The sequence below is a fragment of the Thamnophis elegans genome, chromosome 2 (genome assembly GCF_009769535.1).
Source record: "Thamnophis elegans isolate rThaEle1 chromosome 2, rThaEle1.pri, whole genome shotgun sequence".
NCBI classification, from domain to species: Eukaryota; Metazoa; Chordata; class Lepidosauria; order Squamata; family Colubridae; genus Thamnophis; species Thamnophis elegans.
Window position 1 is genome coordinate 166,533,762 of NC_045542.1, and position 7,119 is coordinate 166,540,880.

The following is a 7,119-nucleotide window of genomic DNA, read 5'->3' on the forward strand; positions in this document are numbered from 1 at the left end:
CTAAACCAGGATCATTCCTGTCTCCTTATTGTTCATAAAGCAAATACTGTTTCAGAGTCCAAATAGCCTTCATTGGCTGACTTAGTTGCTATGCCTATTCATTGGCTGATCTTGATGTGTTCCAAGTCATGAACTTTTACACACTGACAGGAAGCTAGCCAGCTGAATACCATGGATGCTGGTAGGCAGAGTCAGAATTTTTTTCTTCATATTTTCCTCCCCCAAAACTAAGGTGCATCTTATACTCCGGAGCATCTTATATTCTGAAAAATATGATAATTCTAGAGGAGCAGCACCCCAATTCTCCCTTCTCTATCTACTGATAGATGAATCTTGGATGTACCACTGATAGGAGGATCCATCCAGACCTTCCCTGAAGCTGGTTTCTCCGAGAAGAATTTGGAGAGTCTTATCTGACATTTTGGACCCTGCCTTATGTTGTCCCTCAACACAATACTCACGGAAGAGCTATATGAAGCTGTTGGGAGTACTGTGAGAGATTGAGATGGTGTCTATAAATTTGTATATTTATTTATAAATTACACTAGTAGAAATTAAGGCAATCAAAACTACCTATAAGGTCACTGCAGATTATTGACATATAACAAGACATTTTGTCTAAGACGGGTGTCAAACTCAAGGCCCAGGGGCCAGATCTGGCCCGCAGGGTACTTAGATATGGCCCGCGGGACCACCGTGGAAACAGCAAAGGACCAGCTATGATGCTTCTGCCAGTGGAAACGTGCTCCCAAGCTCCATTTTTGGCTGCCACGAACTATTGCAACCTTCAACCAGTGAAAACATGGCTCTCACGAGCTCAGTTTTCAATGGAGAGGGTTGCAGGAGGCTGGGGCAACCAAAAACGCAGCTCAGGACCCTGTTTTCACTGGCAGAGCACTCGGGCCCCCACAGGCGCCCCTGACAAGAGTGACGTCAAGCTGGCCATGCCCCCCTGGCCACGCCTCCCCCAAGGTCAAACACAACCCTGATGTGGCCCTCAATGAAATTAAGTTTGACACCCCTGGTCTAAGAGAATATACTAAAAGGAGTTTTGAGTAAATATCTATTTTTATCTTGCAATACTGCATTTTAACCACTGTGCCACCATGGCTCCAATAATATTACATTGTCATGTACTGCAGAATTGAGACCATAATTACCATATTTTTGGAGTATAAGATGCACCAAGATTTTGAAGAGGTAAATTTTTTTAAAAAAGTTTTTGGACTCTGCATGCCTCCCCAACCTTCTGTAGGTCTCATTTTTTGTGAAAAACGGGGCATGGAGAGAGTTTAAGAGGCCTGCAATGTGCTCCTGGGGCTGGGGGAGGAGGGGCAAAAACGAGCAAAAAAGGCCCATTTTTTATGAAAACTGGCCCGTTTTTTTTTTTGCAAAAAAAAACAGGGCATGCATAGGCTTTGGGAGGCTTGTAGAGTGCTCCTGAGAGCTGGGGGGGGGGGCACAAGCAAAAAACGGCCTGTTTTTTGCTCATTTTTGCCCTCCCCAGCCCCCAGGAGCACTTTGTAGACCTCCCAAATCCTCTGTACATTCATTTTTGTTAAGGGGGCAGGGTTTTGGGAGGCCAAAAATACTGTATTCACTGTATAAGATGCACCCAGATTTTCACTCTCTTTTTTGGGGGGAAAAATGGTGCGTCTTAAACTCCAAAAAATATGGTATATTATCAGGTACATTCCATTCAGCATCCAATGGAGAACAGGGTGACTTTGCATTGTAACATGGTTTCTCTTGAAATAATTACCTGTATGCATGCAGCATATGTGACTTCCTATCACAATACAAGGAAGCTGCTCGTGTAGACAGCCCCCTCCCCCACCTATTTAGGACAAGGCTGGATCATATTGAATGATATTTGCAGTTTGAAGATTTTTCCTACCTTCCTTGGAAGTACAAGTACAAACGTTGCTATTGCTCCACAAAAGACTATAGTTGTTCCAGAAGATACCATCGATGTTGCTCTGGTTTCTGAGAGTGAGAAAGCAAGCAGAGGACCTGTTTGTTATACAAACACTCAGACTGATGAGGTTGTGTAAAAGCTGGGAGGTAATGGAAGCCAGGGATTATGGATTGGTACCAATAAAGGAGACTATTTGTAGATCAGGATTGAAATTAGGGGTCCTTGGTGCTCTCTGAGTTTGCTTATTTTCTCAGACATTTCATGACCCAAACGAGGTAATTTCATTTGTGCTAGTCAGGAGTGCTGTTTGTTGCCAGTTTATATTCTGATGGTTTTGCCTGTCTGTATGGGTGAGGGCGGTCTTTGGTTGTGCTGTTTACTGATGGCTGTTTGCAGTTTCAAATAGGGTTATTGTTTACCTGATTGGTCTGAAGTTAACCTTGGAGTTAATCTGTGCCGATTACTGGTGGTGAGTCTTTTGTTTCCTTTTGGGTTGATTGATTGCCTCTTTTGGATAGTCTATAGATGTTCTTAATGTCTATGTGTCTATTGATGGCTGTTTTGTCAGAGTGCCAGGCTTCTAGAAATTCCCTGGCATTTTTGGGCTTGGCCTGGTCTAGGATGGGCACATTTTCCCAATTGAAACTATGGTTATATCTTCCTATCTGTGGTGAAATTAAAGGTTTTTTGTCATGTGGATGTAGATTGGGCTAAGTGAAGTCATGGAAGGAGTATGTGTCTCAACAACCAAATACAACCAAGGATCATCTAGAGACCTTTAATTTTGGATTTAGACCAGTGGAGAAAACTTGTGTTTGTCTCAATAGTAGATAACCAATTGAACTAGACAGCAGAGAGGCCCAGTATGTGCTTTATGTCTTTCTCCCAACCCAAATTTTGAGTGGAGACCACACAATCTGCTGGAGCCAAGTTTACTGAACTGCACAAGGAACAGAACACGAGTTGAGGTTTCCACCCTGAATAGGGAAGAAGGTAAAAATCACACTGGTGATCTTGTTTATCTAAATGAAAGCAGCGCCACTTACCCAAAAATTCCCCTTCCCAATAACCCATATTTTCCTTTGTTATTATTAACGTTCAGACTGAAGAAAAAACAATTACTACCAACCTGCCTTCCACTGAGGACCTGTACGCTGCACGAATAAAAAAGAGGGCCATGAAAATATTTATAGACCCCTCGCATCCTGGACATAAATTCTTTCAACTCTTACCCTCAAAATGATGTTATAGAGCACTGCACACCAAGAACAGTATTTTCCCCAAACGCCATCACTCTACTAAACAAATAATTCCCTCATCACTATCAAACTATTCACTAAGGCTGCATTACTATTATTATTAGTCTTCTCATCATTCCTATCGCCCATCTCCTTCTACTTATGACTGCAGGACTGTGTTGCTTGTATCCTTATGATTTATATTGATATTGTTTGTTTCCTGATTGCTTATTGCCTATGACTTTCAAGTGTTGTACCTTATGATACTTGATGAATGTATCTTGTCTTTTTATATACACTGAGAACATATTCACCAAAGAAAAATTCCTTGTGTGTCCAATTACATTTGGCCAATAAAGAATTATAATGTATTCTATTGGTTTTATTTATTCAGCACACCCAGAGCAAATTCGGGGGATCAAATTCCTGGTTCTAGGAACTGATCCTCGAGTTGTCATTTCTGCATTTGTCAAACACTGTGATCTGTAGGAAGTTAGCACCTACCCCTCTCCTAGAAAAATGAAGTATCCTGGGAAATATTGAAAAGGCAGAATATTATATTTCCCTGGATAAGAAATGGGGAAACATGTTTTAAGGCAGAAAAGAGACTCACTCTTAATAGCCCTCACCTTTGTTAATGGGCCATTAAAAAGTCTGGGCCAGTCTATTCTACATAACAAAGATCCATCCCCTTCAGCTCCAGGGTGATGGGATTAAGGCATGATAGTATTAGCCCTTTACCCAAATCACCACATGGCATCTGGGAACTCAACCACACTTGGACTCAAAATACAGTCTAGAGATTTGCCCCTGCATGGCTCCATGGGAGTCTAACAACCAATCAGAATACATTTCTTACACAGAAACAAGAAACAGAGAGATGGGGCCAGAGCATTAAAAACCCAGTCCCTTTTTTGTCTCTCTTTTCTTCTTCACCCAACATCTGGAAGCATGTGATCCCCCTTTTCTGTTCAGGACTTCAAACTATGTAGTCCTGTCCACCATTAAACCATCTTTCCAAGCAGCCTCCATGTTTCCAGTGTCTTTTTCCCCACTTGGAGCTGAACCCAAAAGGACATTTCTTCCAACAGATCCATTTATGATTTTGTGTTGTTTGGCCTCAAACTGCTATATTTTTGGAAGGTTTTCTTAGGCAAAGCAATACCCTTGTTAGCTCATTAGATTACTGTAATGCACTGTATATATATTCAGTAATATATACTGTAATATATTCAGCCTTATGGTTCTCCTCTGACACCCAGTAAGGATCAGTCTGCAGTCTGAGGTGGGGAATTTATACAATAAAGCAGCACAGAGATTGACTGCAATCTCTTCCATCCTAAAACCCATGGAGGTGTGCTGGATGTTCCCCTTGGGGCAAATAATCAGGAAAGATGACCAACATTTTTTTTCTTTTTTCCTTAGTAGGGTTTGCTCTTTGCCCCAAAGGTGCTTTTTTTTCAAGAGGCAACTGGACTTTCTTGCCTCTTGAAAAAAGCCCCCTTGGGACAACTATGACCTGGATGACTGGGAATCCCCACAGACGATTAGCCCTTTGAAACATCTAAGGAAAAAGGCTGATTCCTTTTTAATTGCAGGCAGCCAGGAGACTTTCTCAACGGGTGATATAAAAACACAGCAAATTTAATTTTAAAGAAATAACACCTAAGAAGAAAGAAGTTCACGAATGAAAGAAACTCGGGCAAAGTCCATCACGAGGATTAATGAGCATCGGAAGAATCTTTTACCTGATGGTTTCTTCTGAGATGGATCCTCCTGAGCGATTCCTCCAAACAGCAGCTCCAAGGAGCGATCGCCCACCTTTCCTCCGGGCCCTTCCGCAGCCATTTAACTTTTGTCCTGAAACAACCCTCTCTCTCTCTCTCTCTCTCTCTCTCTCTCTCTCTCACACACACACACACACACACACACACACACACACACGGGGGGGGGGAGAAAGAGAGGGGGGAGGGAGGGAGAGAAAGAGAGAAACAAACAAAAGAAACAAACAGAAACGGTCACGGGAAACGACCAGCAAGGGCCAGCAAAATAATCCGCACGAGGAGAAAGTGATGGTCGTGGAAACAATCGGATGAGCGATCTAAGAAGCATTTAAGGTTTATGTTTCCAAGAAGTGCCCAGGACTGGCAGAAGGGAAGGAAAGAATTTCTCGTCCGGCACCCGCGGGGAAGAGGCTCTGACCCTCGTCCGGACTCCGTTCTCAAAAAATAAAAGAAAAACGAAAAAAAAAAGCGCGCAGAGCAGCTTCCACGATCCGCCTTCCTCACAGCACCGCCGGCAACGCTTTTATCCAGCCTAGGCGCGCAGCTGCAATTGCGCGCATGCACCTCCTTCCCCGGAAGGACCTCTGCTAGGGCTTTACAGTTGGTTGGGCACAGAATGGTTTTCCCGGGCGAGCCCCCTCGGGCACCTCCGGTCTTCCTCTTGCAGGTTTTTTTTTTTTAAATCCCGTTGACCTGAGAAAGCAAGAGGTTGTTGTCGAGAAGATGCCCCGAGGCAGATTCTGCTTCTAATCCTGGAAAGATAAGGGAAGAGGACGCCCAAGGTGATCATCTAGGAGGAACAATAACAGAACAACAGAGTCGGAAGGTACCTTGCAGGTCATCTAGTTCAATCCTCTGCTCATGCAAGAGACCCTATACCATTTGTGACACATGGCAATCCAGTCTCTTCTTGAAAGCCTCTAGTGATGAAGCACCCACCACTTCTGAAGGCAACATCTGTTCCATGGGCTGATTGCTCTCCTGTCAAAAAATGTATCCTTATTTCCAGGTTGAATCTCTCCTTGATCAGTTTCCATCCATTGTTCCTTGTCTGGCCTTCTGGTGCCTTGGAAAATAGCTTGACCCCCCTCCTCTGTGGCAGTGCCTCAAATAGTGGAACACTGCTATCATGTCTCCCCTAGTCCTTCACTTTTCTTCACTAAACTAGGAGTGTGTGTATAGAGTTTGAAAGGCTAAGGTTTGAAGAGAAGAGGAAGAGTTGGAAGGGACCTTGGAGGTCTTCTAATCCAACCCCGTTTAGGCAGGAAACCCTATACCACTTCAGACAAAGGTTCTCTTTGAAAGCCTCCAGTAATGGAGCACCCACAATTTTTGAAGGCAAGTTGTTTCACTTATTGTTCTCTCAGGAAATTTCTTTTTAGTTCTAGGTTGCTTCACTCCTTGGTTAGTTTCCATCCATTGCTTCTTATCCTGCCTTCCAATGCTTTGTAGAATAGCTTGACACCCTCTTCTTTGTGGCAACCCCTGAGATATCGGAACCCTGCTATCATGTCACCACTAGTCCTTTTCATTGAACGAGACATACCCAGTTCCTGCAACTGTTCTTCATATATTTTAACCTCCAGTCCCCTTTAACAAACTATTCTTGAGGAAAGGGTATCAAGACTATCTGGTTTTAATCATACATTATGAATGCTTGTGCACTGTGGCAGCATATAAACATCATATAAAACTCTCAGAAGCAAATAGAATTAACTTCCGAGGACTCTGCTCCATTAGAGGGAACACATCTCTACCTGACTAGATGAAGCCTTCTGATAGACAAATTCGAAGATTAACTTCTTGGAGATTAAGGAGCATGAAGCTCTTTATTAGATACTTCTCACTACTTGGACAATTTTAAATTCTTTATGACTTTTATCTTGAAATACACATTTTTGTTATGCATCCAACCAATCCTTCATGAATTGTTTCCTTTCCTGGAGGCCTTATTAAATTTCTCTGTAGATTATAAATAAAAGGATGTTTATGGGGGCCGCAACCAAAGGTGGGTTGTTCCCAGTTTGCCAAGGATCAGGCAAACTGGTAGTGGTGGCAGCGGGAGGCTCTGCCCACCCACTTCTGTGCATGCGCAGAAGTGGTGCACATGCCCGCCTGCATGAGCAAACCGGTAGTAAAAAAAAAATGGAAACCCACTACTGGCCGCAATAAACCAAAA